The sequence below is a fragment of the Mastomys coucha genome, unplaced genomic scaffold (assembly GCF_008632895.1).
Source record: "Mastomys coucha isolate ucsf_1 unplaced genomic scaffold, UCSF_Mcou_1 pScaffold7, whole genome shotgun sequence".
Lineage (NCBI taxonomy): Eukaryota > Metazoa > Chordata > Mammalia > Rodentia > Muridae > Mastomys > Mastomys coucha.
Window position 1 is genome coordinate 91,417,344 of NW_022196913.1, and position 21,881 is coordinate 91,439,224.

At 42.6% G+C, this 21,881-nt stretch overlaps 1 protein-coding gene across 1 annotated transcript in view; it reads right to left on the reverse strand.

Moving 5' to 3' along the window:
- The window catches only part of Ext1 (exostosin glycosyltransferase 1), a 283,742-nt gene that overhangs the window by 60,590 nt on the left and 201,271 nt on the right, over positions 1-21,881 (reverse strand). The gene's annotated exons all lie outside the window — the stretch shown is intronic.

Sequence of the window (21,881 nt, forward strand, 5' to 3'; positions counted from 1 at the left end):
CCCCCCCCCCCGTAGTGTGTCCCTTTGTGTATAGGGATCCTCTGGGACATGAGGACAGGCTAGGGAGGAGGCATCAAATCAAATGTAGGACACAAGAACACTTCACACATTCATTTGTCTATCCATCCATTCATCCACCCACCAACTCATCAATAATTCTTACTGGAATCCTACTAGGGAAGTTTGAACCTCTTGGATTCCAGGGCTTAAGCTGAGACCTACGGGACAAGTGTCTATGATCGCTAAGACTGGAGATACAGTGCTGACAGTGCTTGCAGAGGCCATTGAAAACTTTAAAAGCAAAAAGCACACGCCACAGGCTATTCACCTCAAGAAACCAATGGCATCCTGCTGTGAGCTGGTGTTAAATCTGTGGGATGTTATGCAAAACAAAGATGGAGGCTTCTTCCTGGCTGGGAAATGAGTGTGATTAAGGACTGGAGGTCGAAGCAGGAAAGCACTTCCCCTTAAGAAGTGGGTTTTGTTATACCACTGCGATGCCTGCTGAGTCATAGCAGAGGGGCAGCTGGCATGAACCCATGTCACAGACAGAAAAGCAAAGTAAGGAAGAATGCACCCTAACAATCTGACTGGAGTACATGAAGGATGCAGAGGACTGTCACTGTTCACTCCCCTCCTCCCAGGCCCTGCTAATTCACTTATTCTAGCCCTTATTCATGAGCCCTTATTCCTGGTGCTGCAAAATTCTACACGCTCTGCAAAGATGGTGCCTTGTCCCTAAATAATCATATTTTCACAGTAATTAAAAGCCAAATTCCCCAACTCCCTAAATGCATACGCAGCCTGAATGCTTGTATTCTGCCTTAACATTGTCTATCTCTAGGGTGAGGGGAAAAAAACCATGATACGAAATCATGGAAATGACTTAATTGCAGTAGGAATCGGCTGTGGTTGTGGTCTGGGAAAACAGGAAAGCCAGCCAGGATGCCCTCTCCCCGGAGAACAAAACTGCTGGTAAGAAGAGCCCAGGAGTCTTGCTTCTGCCCTTCTATAAGTAATGACTGTCTGCAAGTACTGATGGCTGCATGGCCTGGGCTGGGAGAAGCAATTGAAGATATTTTCTGCTACAGTGACTAGGCTATCCTGCTGATTCTAATCCCTAAGGGGAGAGAGGTGGGCAAGGGAATTCTAGTTATAAAGGAATTAGCTTGGACTAGCACCAAAACAAAAGAAACGTCACAACTGGGCTTTGTCTAACCAAGACGGTTTCCATCCATCTTCCTCGTAGACTTATTTAGAAATTACAGCAAAGACCCAAGAATGTCCCATGCTATAACAGAAATCGTAGTGTGGGGTCACAGTGAGCCAAATCACCAGCCGCTGATCCCTTAGAAATAAACTGGAAGAAAGGGTGGAAAAAATAAGACAGATTACACGACACAGATTCTGTTTCTGTATTTCACAACAAAGTTCGATGGAGAGTAATGGCTAGTTAAGTCCATAGAAGAGAGTAGAAACCACATGAGACACACTCATAAAAACCTACCTTAATGTGGTAATGAAGTCAATATAACAGCCATGACTACTGATTGACGGCGCACACGTGTGCTCAGCCTCACACACATTAGCACAGTCTGTTGTTGAGATTGGGGGGTTGGGGTGGGACACACAAATTCATACAGTAAACCCATTTTGCCACTGAAGACTGAGGCTGGCAGGTCTGAAGTGCTACAGCTGGTGAGAGGATTGCAAACAATATGAAGATGCACACACCCCCCCCCCAACTCCCAAACTGAGCTACTGTTAACTTCAGTGCCGTCTCTCACTGTCAGCTTCCATGTCACGCAGAAATAAGAAGAAATGATCTCTTTTAAAGCATCGCTCGCACTGAAGATTATGGTGCTCATGGGTAATACAGATAAAGTACCATGAGATCTTAAAACACAGAACTCATAGGTACTGATTCCCAGGCAGTGTGATTACTGCACCCTGCAGAAATAAATACATTCATATTCTGGCTCCCTTTCTCTCCTCCCCCCATATGGTCAGCTGTCTAAACTGTTCTGAGCAAGCAACCATTAAACATGGCAGGTATGTTCAGTTCACCCACCCTGTGAAACTTTCTCAGGGATCGAACAGACACCAAGATCATGATTTCTCCCTTGGGAGTCTTACTGGAGACTCTGTGTTAATGATGAGGAAGATTAAGTCAGTGACTACTTATTCAAAAACAATTTAATGGAAACAATAAAAGAGTTGAGAAGGCTAGTCATAGTAGCACATGCCTGTAATCAGCACCAAAGCTCGGAAGGAGGATTACAAATTCAAGGCCAGATGGGCCACCACCGCCTGGCGTAACTTTACTCTTGTGGGACACTACTGTACATTTTTTTTTTCTATTGAGCTGTCTTGATTTTATTGACTATATATTTTAACATATTTTCAACCATACATCAGTGATTCAGTAGCGTACTTTGTAAACACGAGATGTGTATAGACACAGCATAGATGAATTTTTAACAGGGGCTCTAACTTGGGCCACCAATTAGAGTACACCCCTGCTCACTGATATATTTGGTTTACTCCACATGGACCCCCAATAAAGCCAAAGTTTTCAAATTAGCAGAATTCATATCGAAATTGAGATCTCAGACTTCTTATGACAAGTGAGAAGTTCCCAGAACTCTGGGCTGCACTTTCTCAGAGAAAACTGCCAAGTGCTGGGCTATCTTTGCTTCCTTTGTTACACCCCTTTTGTGATATTATTGTGATACCCAGGTCCTATTGTGATATTATATCACTGTGCTATTGTCATAGTATACTATCACAATAGATATTTTTGTGATATATATCACAATAGCTACTATTGAATCACAAAACAGTGATATATATCACAATAGTAACTATTGTGATAGTAATGCCTTGTATCCAGGTGAAGTGGCCAGAGGTCAGAAAGGACTCATAGGAGGAGGCATGCTAGGAAGAGATAGATGCCTCCTCCAATAACAACCAAGTACTTGCTTTAGCGGGAAAACACTTTTTGTGGCCTATAAAATTCGCCATACTAGAGACTAACACATGGGGCTTCTTTCCCAAGGCTTTAGCCTCCCTCTACTCACTCAGACTATTTTCCTGCCCTGAATATAAGACTGGGCATCTACGGCCCAGTCTGCAGTGGAGAAGCACCTGTGAATGTCACAGAGTGGCCTGCTGCTACTCAGCAGGCAGACCATGCTGGGCTACTCCAGGTCTAATTCATAATTTACACGAGATATTCCGGCATGGAGGCTACGACATAAAACATTTATTGATAAAGGGAACAGCTTGCCACTTTAATATAGTTATATTTATTTATGCAAAGCAACACATTCGATCTATTTATTGAGCCTTATAGGAAATTTAAGTCCTTATTTGGGGCCTGGAAAAGAAAGCCAGAAAATCCCATGAGCTGTCTGACATTTTTATCTCAGAACTTAACGGTTCATAAAGAAAGTTCCCTCATACCTTGAAAGCAGGGGTGGGACCTGAGAGTGCCACATCTCTCTGTCATCTGTCTTGCACAGAAGGTATTTTTTACATGCTGTAACTTAGGTCCACATAATACATACAGAGGCCAACAAAACGGTGAATGACAACATTTCACTATGCATTTTAACCCTTGGGTCCTAGTGTGAACCTTGGTAAAGCTTACGGAATGAAATCGGTCCACCGCTGTGATTAGGAAAATGTGTGTTCCAAAAGCAAACCCTTGATGCATGGTCATTCTGGATGTCAGCCGGGCCACAAATTTGGATCCAACGCCTTGCATAGCCTTGGCTACTCATAAAGATGACACAGCCAGCATTAGCTACACAGGGCTTCACAATCCACTGTGAATGTATGTAGGCACCAGATGCAGCCAGTAGATGGGGCCCGTCCATATGGCAAGTGTCCTCACTGAACTGGCCTAGTGAGAAAGGCTGTAAGGCCCTGCTTCCTCCTTTAAAATCATCAAAAAAGATGCCAAATAGGAATGCAGAGATACATCCCTTCTCTAAAAGAGGTGTTTGATAATTTTGTGGGCTTCCTTTTCATTCCTGTTACAAGGTTAAAAAAAAAAATAGGGCAGGAATCAGTATAGCTAGGGTGATCAAGATCCACCAGTCAGAAAGGAGAAAGGCATTATTCACACTACTTGGAATGGGTTCATCTCTCATTCAATCAACTTCTGCATCTTCTGAGCCTACATGTACCGAGGCTATTTGCTCTGAGTCTACTAACCCCTGAACGTAGCTGCTGGATATCCCCTGGGTCCCCAAAGGAAACAGAATATGACCTGCAGAACATCCCACCTACTGGGACTGTACACACTGACAATGTGCAAAAGGAAGTTGCAAGGAACTACACATTGGGAAGAGCGCTAAAGAGTCACCCATGTGACTAGAGATGCTAGGATGTGGTATCCTAATGAAGACCAGAAGTCAGGGCAGCCCTCTCTGCTGAAGGCAAGGTTTAAAGACTGTGGGAGAACACAGCTCCAGGGGCAAGGGAAAAGCAATTCAGAACGTGGAATGCAGGAATGCTGGGTGGCAAGTTGCAGCATTCTCCACACTTGCAAGAACAATGGAAACAAAGTCAGTCCCTGTGGGGGTGGGGGGTGGAGGTACTGTTAGAGAAAGGAATGTAAGTGGTAGGGCCAAACACAGTTGTCTGGCAAGGAGGGCAGTGAGTGTCTCTATGATTCTCATCCATTAGTACACAACCTTGGGGCAACACAGACAAATGAACACACACACACACACACACACACACACACACACACACACACGGCTAATGAGTGCTTAATTCTCCAGGTGCTTTTTGAATTTTCTTATATGTGGAAACTTCTGTTACTTTGCAAAGTAAGCGTAAAAGCAAGCACCATTATATCAATTTCCTTTGGTGCAGATGGAGAAAGAAAACCACAGAGAGTGAGAGAGAGAAAGAGAGAGAGAGAGTGAGAGAGAGAGAGAGAGAGAGAGAGAGAGAGAGAGAGAGAGAGAGAGAGCGCTTCAGTGATTTGCCCCGGATCCAAGAAGATCCTATGCGGTACAGTCCAGAAGAACACCTCTCAGCAGTGTGTTCAAAGTCATTCTCGTAACTTCTACATATCCAGATGTGTTTTATGAAGGGAGTTAAAGTCTAGAGGGGGAGTGGGGGGTGGTGGAGCAGTGAGGATCGATATGTTCTCAAAAGACAATCTATGACTTGGCACTGAGTGTAAGAATAAACAGACCAATACGTGATCCCAATAGTGTTGCTGTTCCTGTCATTTGCTGTCTTCCTTAGGAGTTTCGGTTCTATACGTGGACACCAGAAAGACAGTCAATCAGGGCAATGAAGTTTCTAGAGACATTTCAAATACACACAGCCCATGTTTGGACTCTCCTCTACTCCACAGCCTGGCTCCTTCCTCCTGCCAGCTCAGCAGACCTTGATCAAGGTAGGCTGAGGAGGCTAAAAAAACCAGTGCTGCTGTGGTCTTGTAGGAAGCCAGAGAGTTCAGAGGTGTTAACACACACGTACTCGAGAAGCCTGAGCTTGGTCAGAGCCAAGCACTGCTGCCTTTCCCACCTTCTTCACATCACTCAGCAGATAAAGCTGTTCTATACGTGGAGGGAACTATTCCTGCTGCTAGGTCACCTGTCACCTGTCACTTGCTGCCTGACATGATGCAATACAGACTCTTCATATGCATTAAGCTGCATGGAATTTTACCAAACTCACATATTTGCAATACCCACTCTTCTGAGTCCAAAGGGAGGAGGGCTCAATAGGGAGAAGTGTGTTTCAGCAAGATGTTAAAACAACACATCTTGGGCTGAGGACATAGCTCAATTGGTAGGAGTGCTTGCCAAAAAAATGCCTAGAGGCCTGATCCTCAGAACCTCTTATCGGGAGCGATGGGTGTACCTTTACAGTTCCAGCACTTGGGAGTTAGAGGCAGAGGATCAGGCATTTGAGACCATCATGGGCTACACAGTCAGTTCAAGGCCAGCCATGACTGCACAAGACATTGCCTCAAAAACAAACAACAGCTATAAAACCACAAAAATCAGAAGTTTTCTAGGCCAAGGATCAGGTTTGTACTTTTCTTTCCACCTAAGCACCAAGTATCCTAGACCTTCTCCAGGGACTTCCGCTTCCATAGAAGCCTCAAAAGCACATGGTCACATGGTCACCCCAGGATGGTGTTCCGCTTCTCTAGGCTCCTGCCTCTTTCCTTAAATATTAAGACACCACAGCTTCAGGACTAGGAAGCTGGCTCAGTGGACATGCATGTTGCTGCCAAGCCTGATGACTGCCCTTCAATCACCAGGACCCACATGGAAAAGGAAGAGAATCAATTCCCTCCCTCAACCTCCAAGCTGTCTTCTGACCTCCACATGCACGTTGAGTCATGCTCATGAGCACATGTACACACATGTACAGAAATCCACATAGAAACACCCCAAATAAAATGCAATAAAAATATTTAAAAAGTAGAAGCTGTGGTTTCCTTTATGGAGTTCATACTTCCAGCATTTGTTCTTAATAAAAGATGAATTATCTTGACAGAGACCCAAAGCTCTCAGGGCCAGAATGAATATTTGAGATGAGCCTGCCAAGCTATGCAAACAGTTGTTGATTTTGTTGGAATCCCTTGTAAATTTCACTTTCTATTTGTTGGATTTTTCCACAGAGGCCAGGAGGCTCAATCAAACCCCCTTTACCATAACCAGTGGTAAAAAGGGACCTCTAGAATTAGCTTCTAGGCAAAATTCCCAAGGCTTTCTGACTAGAGGAAGAACAACGCCCATGAGATTACTTAGAGACTATTCCCTTGTCTTTCACATCATAAAAATTCTCTCCCTTTTATCTCCGAGACACGGGATGGCAAGACGACTTCACACCCACCATTTCCTATGTGTTCAGGCAGGATAGTTACGGTAAGAGCTTTCCAACCATCATAGCTCACAGCAAGGCTAGCTTGCACAGACAGACATTCTATCTGGAGATGATGGGGCAAATACTATAAATCACTGTAAATAACCAAGCACCTATGCTCACTAAATGTCTAGAAGTGCGTTCAAGGTGACAATGCTCACACTGAGGTATACTGCTTTAATCTTCCCACAGTTGTAAGGTAGACAACATCACATCAATGAAGGAACTAGTCATCGTATTTTATCCTTAGATGGAGCTTTCCTTTCCTTAGGTAAGTTTCTAAATATATGAAAATCAGACCTCTAAAATGTAAGCAGCACTAAAATATTTTTATAACTATAAAATATAATTTTTAATGCAACAGACCTTTAACCTCAGGGCTAACTGATATAAATAGGTTCAGAGAGGTCGAGTGTAAGTCTAAAGTAACATAGCTGAGTGAGGAGAGGAGCCAGGGCCTAGGTCAGGTCCCTTGGGTACAACTTCTCTACTGGGTTGCTGCATGCTTGTCCAGCTAACTAAGAAGCAACCAAGAACCGTCCCACTTGTCCCTGAGAATCACCCAGAGCATCACTGGAGTTTGGACATAGTAGGGCTACTCCAGAACTACCTGTGGAGGTAAAACACACTTACTCCTTAAGAAGCAGTCAGTTACAGTAACCCTGACTCTCCTTGTTTGGGGTGCACAAGTATCCCTTCTTAGAGATGATTCTGGAGGCTGCTAGAACGGAGGTCTTTCTGGGTCAGTAGCTCTTTCTGAATCTAATATCAAGGCTGCTTAAGTGTTTGCCTAGGAGTTTGTCTCCCTAGCCTCTCAAATAAAAAAAGAGTATGTTTTGCTTTGTTCAAAGACAGTTTCCACCCTCAGCAATGAAACCAACTGCCCAAATATAGATGACCATAATGACAATATTGAGTTTCCTCCCCTTACCTCGAATCTGCTCATTTCTTTAAAAAAGAAAACTTCTGGAAATTTATAGCCTAGGAGGATGTGTGCTATTTAATACAAAAATCACAGCAAGCAGCCAAGTGTAGGGTTTCAGCTGGGGGGTACCCAAGGGTGGGAATGGACAGGCAGGGGGAGCTGGAAGAAGGGGGTAGAAAGTAGGAAATGTTCATCTCTGCAGGCAATTCAATTTCTAGCTGCTCCATGGAGACAAAGCAATTAGTGTGGATTGTCAAGGTGGTTTGTGTGAATTGGCTACCTGCCCATTATGAATTGGACTGGGATTAACTAGCTCGTTCCAAACACTCCACCGAATCGCAAATGGCCATATGAAAGTGATTTGCAGTCACCAGCAATGGAGCCCGATTAAAGCCTCAGGGGTAAAAGTTTGACAACCTCCTAGCAGCCATCAATAAGTCTTAGACTCCTCAAGATATACCCAGTCCCTACATTTCCCCTTTCTCTACCTCATGATCTTGCTTTAGTAAAAAGCCCTCTTGCCCATTGGGAGGCTCGAGGCTGTTCTGTAAATAAGCCTACTTATTACCCCGTGAACAACCCATGGGCAATTTTTTTTTTTTTTTTTAAGCAACACCATAGCTTGCTGGCTCTGATACTTGCAATCTTCAAAGCCCCCAGGGGAGAGACAAGATAAATTGATTTTCAGGTTACCTTCAACACACACATCCAGAACTGACCAATCTTTAAAAAAGAATATACTCAGAGTCTCCAACACATGGCCAACATCATTAGGCTTTATGTCTGAATTCTTAAGTGTACTCTTTGGCAAACCCAGGCACCAAACCTTTCCATTCTAGGCTCAGAACCTGGCACTCAGCAATCAGCACTGGCCAAGAGCATGCTTGGTCCAGAATGATCATCTTCAAGACAGTCCAGGCAGACCTTACCAGCAACCATCTATCAAATCTTGTAGGTGTCTCTATAGATAATCGCTGCTTTCTTCCCTCATATGCATTGCCCTTTAGGCTCAGGTAAGACTGATCACCTCCATCAGCATATGACCAAAGTATATATGTCATCAGGCACAATTCCCCAGGCCATGACATTTCATGTGTGGATCTAGGAATCCTTTGAACCAATTCGGCTGCTCATCTGGCAAAGTTCTGTTTTTTAATGTTGCTTCTCTGCACCAGTACTAGGAAAAAAAAAAACAAACCCATCTCCACATATCCTCCACACATTTCCAAATACCTTTTGAAGTTCAGTCCAAATCCCTGCCTATCACTAGGTACAGGAATTCCTGAGTTAGACATAATCTCATTTGATTATGCTACATTTTGGTGGTTTCTATTTGAAAATAGAAAGTAGGATTTCAATACTATAGTCATAAGTATTCATTTTTTCTGATACTAATAGATATGTCTATCTATCCATCAATCTATTCATCTTTCTATTATCTATCAGTCATCTATCTATTACCTATCAATCTATCATCTATCATTTATCTATGAATCCATCATCTATAAATCAATCCATCATCTACCATCTATCAATCAATCTATTATCTCTCAATCAATCATCTATCAATCATCTCTCAATCAATCATCTATATATATGATCTATCATGTCTATCACCTATCTATCCATCACCTATCTATCTCACCTATATATTCTCTCTCATCTCTCAATCAATCATCTATCAATCTATCATCTATCTATATACCTATATCATCTATCTATCTATCTATCTATCTATCTATCTATCTATCTATCTATCTATCTATCTGCCGCCATCCGAAAGTAGTCTTTGGGTACACATTGGTACTTTAGGAAGGTAGGTGAAAGCTACATCAAACACAACTGTCCTTCAGATAATGAATTACTTTTTAAAATTTAAGAAAAGAAGAAGAGCTGTATTTTAATGTGAAAAATAAAGCAAGAGGTAATGTGAAGTGGGGCCAGTATCTGTTCAGCAAGAATGGTCCCAGCTTGAGCATCCCTGATCTCAAAGAAAAATGCCATTTCTGTACTTTTAAACTTTGTTCTTTGCTCAACTACAGTCAGATTTAGAAAACTTAAAAAAGTAACTCATCTCAAAGATGACCAAACCAGCCATGACTATTTCCACAGTGGCTAATTTTTCATAACACAAACAGGAAGCCAATGTTAAAACAATGACATATAACTTATCTCTCAAAGGAACTCTAAGAGCTCACTGCTTATTTCCCAAGTGCAACTGCTTAGTGACAGAAGCAACTGTGGGCCCTTTCCCTCTGACAATGGGCTCTAGAGCAGAGCATGGTTCTGCTGGCCTCTGCAGGAACGTATTTACTGGAATCCTCTGACACAAACAACAGGATAGAGTGACAGGCTCTTCCTTCAGAAAACTCAGTCAGAAGCACTCATCGCTTACCCGGCAAGGGGCTTCTTGCACACATCTGTTTCAGCTCAGCCCCCCAGAGATGTCTAAAATCTAATTAACCAACTAATTTGCAAATGTATTCTAATTTATTCAAGGCAGATTTTATTGGACATTAAAATTATCTTGACAATGAACCATACACAGTACACAAGAGCAGGACCTCACTGAAGGGTCACAGGTTACTTGGGCGTAAGAATGGCTTATTATATTCCAGCCCACGTATAATTTTATATATCCAGGAGAAAATGAGTTGGCATTTTCTCCATCTTCATTAGGTTGCATATTGCTAAATCTTTTCGAGAGCACAGGGGTGACGGGGCATGCCCAGGTGTTTCCACCGCACCTCCTCTAGGGCAGCAATGGGCACCACTTCCTGGAAGCAAACAACTGCAGCGAAGGATACAAGAAAGGACCATACGTTTTGTCTCAATTTGTTTTCCAGTGATGGAAGAAGAGAGATCTAAGTTATGGGAAAAGTATAGTGTGCCATACTGGGAATTACAAACTGCTGCTAATTTGCATGCAGAACTCTGTTCGACAACAAGGCAGTCACAGCAGGTAGCAATGTTTACTCAGACAATCAAGCTGTAATTTACTGAACTTGTGGATAAAAAAATAAAAAAATAAAAAACAACATAGGATGTTCTTAATTGGTACATCACAACATTTTACCCAGCTCAGTGATTGCACAGCTATAGGTAAAGCCTGAGACTAACACTGTGTTAAGGGATTGTCTAATTTACAAAATGAAAGTGGATTCCCATGCACTCTGTGACAACTAACTTAATGGAGCACCCATCTTAATATCTCTATGTCATTCTGGATAGCGGCTAACTGTGATATATTAAAGAAACATTGGCTTTTTGGTGGTCCTATTTTGTTAAAAATTAAAAATATTATTTGTATTATTTGTAAAAATTAAGAATTAATTGTATTATTTGTAAAATGGAAGATAAAGATGTGGTAATGTTATACTGTTACTGTATTTTTAAAATATATATTTCTTTGGCTATAACAACCTCTAAGATTGGTAAACATACACAGATAAAATTCTGAAGCAGAGAAAACAATTTACAAGAAATGTTCAGGGCTCAGAATGCCAGATGGAATTCCACATACTACACTAGATTTTATTCAAGGCTCAGCAAGGAATTACAAGTCAGTTGGTTAGTTAGTAAAAGTCTTAAACACATTAGTCAAGTGCTCTAAACCTAGACATCCCTCTTAAGATGGGCTTGCTCTATAGCCTGGACTGTTTTTCAACATGATAGCCCTGCCTCTGCCTCCTAAATGTTGGGGTGTACCTTCAAACTCAGCAATTTAGAGTGATAGACTCGACTATATGGCATGATTGTGTCCTCACAAATTTCCCATGCATGAGAATCCTAACCCCAGAGACACTGTACGGTAGAATCTCTGAATGGTGAACTGGTCTAGAGAGTAGTGCCATCAGACCAGGTGAACAGCCTGGCCTTTCTTCTGAGGCCAGTAGTAGACAGGGGTCATGGTGGATGCTGAAACTGGTGGAAGAAGCCTCCCTTCCAACTTTCCAGGCAGTGAACAGGGCAACTGGCTGCAGTAAGGACGATCCTACTGGCTAACAAGCTGTTTTTAGAACATAAACGAACAGAAGTGAATTCAAGCAGGAATATTCTAAGCACCTATTGGTGCCAAGACACACTATGAGATGCCCACCATGCAGAGATGAGTAATATTCAAGCCTTGGCCTAGAGGCACTAAGAGTTTAATCATCTAACCATTGATCAAACAGGCACAATAAAGAGTGATAAATAGGATGTGCTGGAAGTGTACTCAGAGAGCATCAGGGTGCACTAAGATAGAGAAGCATCTAATTCATGAGGGGAGTATCCAGAGGAAATGGCACTTGAAATGAATTTTAAAGAAGGATAGGATTTGGAGGCAGGGAAGGAGGGGTGCATGCACAGAAGGGGAAGGAGAGATTGCAAAACAGCACGGGGAAATTGAGAACTCAGATCAGAAATAGGAAGTAGCAGTAGAACTGGTTATTGCAGGAACTTCAAATTCATTTTAAAGCAGATTTCACTCCAGACCAGAGATTCATAACAGAATCTTAGAAAAGTGCTTAAAAAAAATATGCCAATCTTTTGGTCTTTGTTAAGAAGTAGAGTTTGGTAATTTGGTGTTTTCTGTTTTTTTAAAGATTTATTTTTGTTTTATGTGTAGGAGTATCATGCCTGCGTGTATGTATATAACTGTGCCATGTAAGAGCTGAGCACCAAGTGTCTGAGGCTAGAAGAGAGCACTGGCATCAGATCTTAACTTACAGTTGGTTGTGAGCTGCTGTGTATGAATGCTGGGAAGGGAACTCTGGTTCAGATGTTCTTAAATACTCGAGGTACCCTTCCAACTGCAATTTGCTAATTCTTAAAAAGACTTTTCACCCTGATGACAGAAGTAAATATATATATATATATATATATATATATATATATACACACATATATAGGAAGCTAGGCACAGTGGCTATATATGCTCTATTATTCTATAATCCCAGCATTAAGGAAGAGGATCAGGAGTCCAAGACCAACCTTACCTACACACTAAATTCAAGGCCAGCCCGAACTGTACAGAGAAGCCTGGATGAACACTATACCTCCAAGCAAAATATGTAAATAGCAGTAATAATGTAGGAGATGTAGGGTATGATGTAGCATCTCATTGTAAAAGATCATAACTTGAGCTTTCTCTTAGTCTTTTTCCTAATAAGATACAATGCTAACAGTAAAATATTAAAGGCTGGTGCAAGATTAAACAATGTCTTTTTTTTTTCTCTGTTTGCCATTCATCCCTTATTCCACAAAAACTTGCTGAGCAATGTCACACGCATCCTTCTAAGGTACTAAAATCATAACAAGAAGAAGTTACAACCAAATTTACATACAGATGTCACAAGCATTCATAGACATTTGATCTCCCTGTCTGTGGGAAAGAGGAAAACAGAAGACAGAAAAACAGAAAAACTACATGGTCAACTGGAGCTGGTGTTTCTAAAGATAGTCACTGGTTTGGGCACAGAACTAACCATGATGCCAGTACATGTCACAGAGACTTGGGTATTCCAGCTCTAATGACTAAGTGTCTCGAAGACCTTAGATTTTAATTATAGCTTTTGTTGTCGTAGTTACTCAAGCCTTTCCCTTTGTGGGCTCCCCTCTGTCCAACATGACTTCAGCAACCAGAGGCCAGGGATGCTGGACTTGCTAAGTTTTTGTTGGCCTCCCAAAGGAAAGTCACACAATGAGTGATGAACCAGATGCAGGGAGAGCTAAGTACTTAGAGCCACCACCCAGGAAACGCCCCAGAGATGGGAAGGGAAGTGGGCGATGGTCACGAGCCCCGTGAGCACCGGAGGGTGTGACCCACAAGCTGATCCTTGTTCCCACTATAACGCAACTATGGTAGATCTGTGGTGGGGAAAAAATAATTAGATTCCCAATCCAAAAGCAAATATTTCCACAGGAGTCTGTGCCTGAAGACGAAAACTGTTCCCACAGGACCTTTTTTAACCATTTTATTTTGAGGAGATCAGAAAGCCTCTTTGTGTTGAAATTTCTCAGTGGGAAATTTTATAGTAATGCTTCTTAAAACCAGCCTAACTATGACAATACTGAGGAAGTGAGCCAACAAGTAGGTGGGCTTGGTGGATTACACCAAAGGCAAGGTTCAGGTCACAGATTACAACAATACTGGTTTCCTGTAGCATCCAATGTATTTACTAGGATACAGGAGTCAGTTACTAAGTCTCTATCTTCAGGACAGTACTAGAACACAACCAATCCTCCTTCTGGAAAACTGTTTTCTAAAATACTAATCTGTGGACAATCTTGGCAGGGAATGATATTTACATCATTTTAATGATTGTAGTGCCAAACTTGAGAAATCTTAGCATGGCGGTGTGATACACATGGCATGCTAGTCAATTTAGGCTAACTAAAGCTACAGTAACAATTGCACCACTATCTCCCAGCCATAGAAGTTATGTTGAGGGCTACCGTCCACATGCTTTCTACAGGACCCAGGCAACACAGTATCTTCCTTGCCTCTAGAATATAACTGTTTTCATGGTAGGGGGGAACAGCAAGGAGAATGGAGTACAATGCTTCTTCAAGCCTTTCATACAAAGTGGAGCAGTTGGTTTTATCTCACAAGCATAGACCAGAGCAGGAAAGCAGCCAGAAATCAACAGGGTAAGAACATATTCTGTCCTAAGATGGAGTGGGAAATTAAATACTGGAGGATGGATAGCTCGTAGCATTTTTCAAAACTTAGACAGCAGCTAAAAGAAGGTACAGTTGGTTCTTCTAACCCTGTCGTTCCTTCAGACTTGTGATCACCATTAAATTGTGACCGAACCTTCCGAAGAGAAATAACTCCCGTTCCTGTTGCTGTTGTTCCTCATAAAGTATACAGAATGCAGAATGAAACAGAAGCAGAGAGGGTCATGAGACTAAATTTTCCTTTGCGGTGAGATGTCAAACAGTTTCTTCCAACCCTCAATCATTCTTTCCAGAAGTTCAGGAGCTTGAGAGGCAACATCGTGGAAGAGCCTGTCTCATGCTCCAGCTACTACAATCTTCCTGACATCTATATGGTACTTGGTGTCGACTAGTGGGAGGAAGTAGACAGAGAGAACAAAAAGCACTGGAAGCTTTGCTATGCAGCAAGTAAGCAGAATTAGACCACTAGAAAGACAGACCTCCGCAGTTCTAAAGGGCATCCGAGGGCTCTGTTTCTTAGCAACACGTGGGAAACACCAGCTCTGTCTAAACCCTCTTGCAGCAATTACTGGTGATGATTTTGCTTACTGTAGAGGGAGGCCAGGGTGAGTCTGCAACAGTAAGGAAAACTAGTTGACAGAAGATTGCCTCTTAAAAAAAAAAAAGTTGAAAGCCAGACACGGTGACAGACTCCCTTAATCTTAGCACTAAGGGGTTGGAGGCAGAAGAAGAATCAGGAACTGAAGGCCAGTCCCAGCTACACAGGATGTTTAGGGTCAACTTCAGCCTTTTGCGACCATCTTTTATTATATTTTATTTATGTGTGTGTGTTGGAGGAGAGAGGGCAACCTGAACCAGTTAGTTGTCTCCTTCCACCACATGGATGCTAAGGATAGACCTCAGCTCACTGGGCTTGAAAGCAGGAATGTTTCCTCACTAAGTGATCCCACAGACCGCCCAGAAGAGTGCCTTCCCTTCTCCTCATTCCTTCCTTGTCTAACAACTTCTCCCTTCACTTTCTCCAGTTCCTGGAAGTAAGAAAGAGCAAGGGCAACAGCATGGTGCAATATTTATGGCGTTTTCCCTACAAAAATAAGAGCCTGCTATAGGGATACATATCTATAATCCTAGATACGCAGGAAGCGGAGGAAAAGGTAACAGACCAGGCAAGCTCAGAGGTGGAAGACGGCTGTATCAGCCTGGGTAATATATTGAGATTACAATGGGAAGACAAGAAAAGTGGGGGTTGCATAGAGGGAAAGGGAAGGAGACCTACAGATAACTAGAAATGATCTGGTTTAGTTTCTGGCCACTCCTAAAGACTCATACTCCTAAAAAGGCCAGAGTTGATATTCTCTTATTACTTTGAAAACAGCTACCCACCTGCTTAGGATTCAAAATCCATAAGCCCTACTGATGTCCATCAGACAACTGTTTCTAGACATTTACATATTTGGAAACTCATATTAGTTTATAAGCAAAATGTTACGGGAATACTGTATAGGTGATACTTTATATAGGATCAGAAATGAATCTCCCTCACTGGCCAGGAACTTTTGATAACTACTATAATGCAAACAACTAGTATTAATGTACTAGCAAATACGACTTTCTGGAGGCATCCAGCCATTCATCTAATGAGGCTTTTCAGTCACAACCTGTACCTAGATCAGTGCTTATCACATCAGCTTCATTTGCCCCAAATCAACATGCCAAGCCATCAGAGCAATGAATGACCACCTCGCTTGCCAAAGGCAGATCCGTGACTAATATGCTGACCTGACGGAATTCATGAATAAGTTGTTCCTTTAAAATATTGATGGAGCTGGTAGGTGAAGGGACACAGTGATCTAGTTAGTGACAGGTTTTCATATTGCCTTCATGGCTCTAAAGGAATGGTCAATTCATCAAAAGCTAAAGCTACAGGAGCTTTCTTGTGAAGAATGCTGAAGAGAGAGAAAATGCAACCCACAATTAGTAAACAATAAATCAGTCACAAGTTTTAAATTATATCAGAATATGCATGCTTTTAATGTTTTTGACGTAACTTCTTGTTGACTTTATTGCAGTGCATGTACGTTTATGTATAGACATAGGAGAATGTCTGTGTTTGTGTGTGTACATGCATTTAGAGGCTAGAGGTCAGCGTTGGGAGTTATGAGTCAGTAGGCCCTTCACCTTGTTTTTGAGGTAAGTATCTCACTGGACTGGAGCTCACCAAGTGGGCCAGGGTTGATGGCCAGCCAGCCACAGACTACTCCCTGTCTCTACTTTGGCTCTAGGTTTGCAAGGGCACATGCCAATACAGCAAGTTTTATTTTGTGGGGGTTCTGGAGATCAAACGTCCGGCTCTCACATTTGCAAGACAAGCACTTCACCCAGTGGGGCTACCGTTCCAGCTCCCATTTATGAGTCTTGCCTTTGAAGAGGCTAAGCTTTCATCTGCACGGACTGATTCTTGTTTTGAAGGAGGTGTTGTTTAGGAGCACATATTCTCATAATAAACATAAATACCTGGTGAAAATTCAGTGTCGATGATGACAATGCTCACTTAGCCAGAGCAGGCTGTGCTCTGATACAGGGGTGTTAACGTGTGCTCCATGTGTTACCCGCTTTTATAAATCAACTTTCATTGGAATTCAGCAACCTTCCCTTTATTGTTCTTCTATCTGCTTTTGTGCAAACCCCAGCTGAGCGCAATAGCTACATTAGGTACAGTGAAGCCTACAGGGTGTAAAATGTTATCTGGCACTTCAAAGAAAAAAAGCTTGTGACTCAGGATCCAGTTCATTGCTCTATCTCCCACTCTGGAGCCTTGCCTAGTTTATACTGTGGCTCCCTATGTAGTAGGCGAACGAATAAATTCATGAATGACTCTCAGTTTTGAAAGCAGGGCCAGCCAGCACTTACCACTCATTTAAAAACTCTTACATCACAGCCTCACAGAAATGAACATGGGTGTGTTGACTCTTGTCATAGTGGCATAGAAGTCAGGCTACTTGAGTCTCAGAGTTCAGAATGCCCCTGTGGTTTCAGAACTGAAGCCAGGTGTAAGGCAATGATTGGATACCAATCACAAAGCAACTCATACTGCTAGGAAGACTCTGCTGGGGAACTCCAAACACATACAAGCCAGCCAGTCTCTAAAAGCCCAGGTCACTGTTTATCTTGAAACAGAAAAGGAAAATGTCAGTTGGACAGTATGTCTTCCACCTTCCAAAGGCCGGCAATGATTCTGTGGTTGAGGCTACTCTGGAAAGCTGAACTAAAACACAAAAAGTCCCCACACCCACAGCTCCTCCCAAGTGGCACAGCAACATATGCATATTTTCCTCCCAGAAATCAAGGAACAGCTGAAGTGAATATATTTGTACAAACCTTATTCTGATGAGAAACTCTACTAAAGCCACGCAGTGATAATGCCTTGCAAAGAATTTTTTACCATGGCACAGCATGTTTGGTGTGCCATCCTAGTATGAACATGGTAACCATGGGAATCCAAGCAAGCTAAATTTGTTGTTTAGCCTTAATGGCAAACAGGTAGGTAGGTTGATTGGATGCTAGGGAGAACAGGGACCAACCCTGGCACTGAACCTTAGAGGAGCGTAAGAGGTCAATTAATTTCCCACACAGACAGGTTACTCCATCAGTCCTTTAGTGCCAGTCAGGAATTTCGGTTCTCTATGACTAACAGAACCAATATACTACACTTTGCAGTTTGTTGTCTAAGGACAAAGGAAGGCCCAAGCCCATACAATTCCAAGGATCAAAAAAAGCAGACTTAAGACAGAGTACTATAGGATATTGGTACTAGCTAGTTTCATGCCACATTGACCCAGACTGGAGTCATCTGGAAGGAAGGACTCTCAGTTGAGAAAGTACCTCTACCATACTGGCCTCTGTGCAAGCCTGTGGTGCATTTTCAGGATGGATGATTGATGAAGAAAGGAAGGTCTACCTCACTGGAGGTGGTGCACAACGCCCAGGCCCTAGACATTGCCCTGGATGGTGTAAGAAAACGGGGTGAACAAGCAATGGGAAGCCATGAGGCACAAGCAGCGCGTCTCCATGGCCTCTTCTGCCTCCAGGTTCCTGCCCTGTTTGAGCTCCTGCCTTGATTTCCCTCAACAATGGAGTGTGAACTAAGACTTGTCAGCTTAAGTAAACCCCTTCCTCCCCAGGGTGTTTATGGTCAGGGTGTTTTATTACAGCAACAGAAACACTAAGACAATATTAATTGCTCACAGAAGTAACCTAATCTGGTTAACCTGCCCAGAAGATTTATCCTCCGTCACCAATAAGCAAAGGTCTAGAAAAGGTGACATAGGGTCTTCTAAGTCATGGAACCTTTTAAAATAGGCACGGGTTTGTAGCATTTAAAGGGGAGTGGGGACAAGGACTTTGCCATCGAAGGTTGTATATGATCTGCACTATATCCAGGCCAGTTTTAGCTTCCCATGAGCTTGGTGTGGCCACTCTTAAGATTACAACCATTTCCAAGTCATTTCAGAAATCACTCTTCAGTGGACAGTGCTCAGTCTTCTCCTAAAGGTGTAGCCGGAGAAAACTGCAATAAAAGCCCATTGACATGGGCAACAAGAACGTTCATCAGCCATGCGCACAAGCTAGGATTAAACCCTGGGCCCACACGGGCTCTGTGCTAAAGAGAGCGTCTATTGATACTCACTTCTGGCTTTGAAGACCCTTCCCAAGTATCACAACCAGCAAAGGGTTCTTGCCATGGATAGTTCTTGCCATGTCTACATGCTAGCACCAGCGACCTGGAAAGGCTTTAAGCAGCTAGAGAGCCATGCAGGCAGCTGGGGTACAAAGGGTCTTTGCAGAGTCCTCACCCTGGCTGGAGTACAGGCTACTCTAATAGCATAAGCGGCTGAACTGCAGCCTTGTATGTACACTGGAAAAAAAATCTTGAATTGTATGACACTGTCATCTGTAAGACAACTGCGAAGATTTCATAGCAGAAAGGAGTAAACTGCTTGGGCCTTCACGTGTGGGAGCTTCACACCCTCTCAGCTCACTTATGAGAAGCATTTGGAGACTTAGAGAGGGTGAGGGCAAGGCCAGACTTCTTTCTCCAAGTGTCTTCAGAGTCTCATGTCTGCTTATGCAAGTAGAGGTTAATAAATAACTCCAGCTGAAAACTGGACATATCCCTGAAACAACACAATTCTGCTCTGAAAAATTCCTCAACTCTGGTTAGGCATGAAAGGAATAAAGCTAAATATTATTATACCTCCCTTTCCATTCCCCACCTCATTCCCTGGTATCTGCCACTCCATACCAGACAGCTTGAAAACAAAAAAACAATGTCTCCTTCCTAAACTCTGCCAGTAAAGAATGGAATTGTAGGGGGTGGGGGTTACGGGGTAATGACTGGTGCGGGTCTCTGTGATATGGATGCTTAATAAAGAATAGAATTACATACACAGTAAATCTGCAGAATCGCTACAGTCTGCATCTACTTGGGGTGGATAGGGTAAGTAGTGGGTCTTTGCTTGAATGAAGTTATCAGCGGTGAAGACATGAGGTGGGCCTCGGGTTCCATCCACCGCTGATGAAGAGCCACTGAGTAATGGAAAACAGACAAACCTGCTTTCTAGTTGTGTTCCAGTTGAGTCATGTGCGTAAGACAGGCTCCACGCTTTTCTTAAGCAAAAGCACTCACCCGATCATCATCTACTGCACGGGAATGAACTTCCTTGAATCCCACTAACACTCCAATATTCCCCCGCTGTGCAGTTTTATTAAACAAGCACTGAGGAGAGTGGTTTGCTGAGGGAGGAGGTGGGCACCGAACCCAGCTATATGCTGAGTGATTAATAAAAAATAAAATAAAAAGGGAGCTTGCTGCTTCTCGCTGGCTCGGTAACAACATGGAATAACAGCATGGCTCAATTTCCCTTGATTAGCACAAGGATTTAGATTTGCTTTTCAAAAAGTGCTAATCAGTTTAGCTTAAATGGATCAAAACGCAACACAAAAGTGGTTTCTCGGTTAATTCAGGTCTGCTGATTTTTCCCCCCTGAGTGCTGCATTAGAGACTTATCTAAAAAAACGTATCTACATATAGTTGTTATTTAGAAAACATCCAGTTAGACATTGCTGAAGCCCACAGAATAATTATCTCTGCAGAGCCCAGCCACCATGGACTCTTCTGAATAAGGAATAGCTAATATAATGACTCTCTTCTAATACACTTCAGTATAGTCAACATTACCCACCCAAGAATGAAGCAAATAAATCAACACTCGTCTTCAATGCATTCCTACAAATGGCCAGGTACACACACAAAAGCAAATATTTTAAGTAAATATTAAAAGATGGAGCTTGCCTAGAGATCCACATGTAAATTTTACAGCAACATCAAATTGTTATTTAACTCAACATTTCTTAATGTCTAAAGTCTGAAGTTGTTCTGGCAATGTTGACATTAGTAGTGGCAAGGGAGGAGAAAGCAACCCTAAAATCAATTTTTATTTCCCTTAAAATGAAAAGTATCAAGGAAAGGAATAAGATCTAGAATTGTCAGTTCTGAGATCGTGAAGAGGACCTCAGCGTCCTACAAGTCCGTCCACTAGCATTTCAGGAACGTGCACATCCTCGTTCTAGGGATGATGGAGGAATGCTTGCCCAAACTGCATCTTAGGCCCCTCAGCATTTCTCTCCTGCTTTGCCTCTGTTTCTTCTGATAGCTATTCACAAATGAGAGCTAGCTGAGCTTTTCTTTAGAGGCTCCCCTACAGCACCATGTATTAATTTTCCCTTTGCCTTTTGACATACTTGGGAGTTTTCCCAACTCCTGCTTTCCCAGGAAAGCCAGAACTCCTGCGGTCTTCTGCACCAGACGATGATGCTTTGATCGTTAATCAAGGGCTGATAGGAGGTGTAAAGGAAAAGCAGTGAGCGCTTAACGGTCTGAGTCCAGTGGGCCTGCTTTCAAAACCAGTTAAAACAAGCTCACCTGAACAATATTTTCAGGGACCCTTGCGATTTTTGGGCTTACTTGGTGGATCTGATCACACATCTGCCATAGCGTTGTGATAAACCAGGAGTGAGACAGTGCATTTGTTAAATACCTGACACATGATTGAGAGAACAAAACAAAGCAAAAGAGACACTATATTATATCCAAAGTTCTAGCTTAGAGAGAGCTGACTTTGGCATGAAATTATTTGAGTGGTGCAGGAATTAAATTTCCTCAGTCTACTCCAGAGTGGCTCATGGAGAATACTGCTCACCAGGGCTCTACTGGTTACTTGTTTCTCTCCGCTGTGGGGCTCTAGTAGATGCATTCCACAAATGACCTGACCCTCAGTTCTGTTCCACAAATATTTGGTGGCCATTCCTCCCATCAAGGAAAATGTAG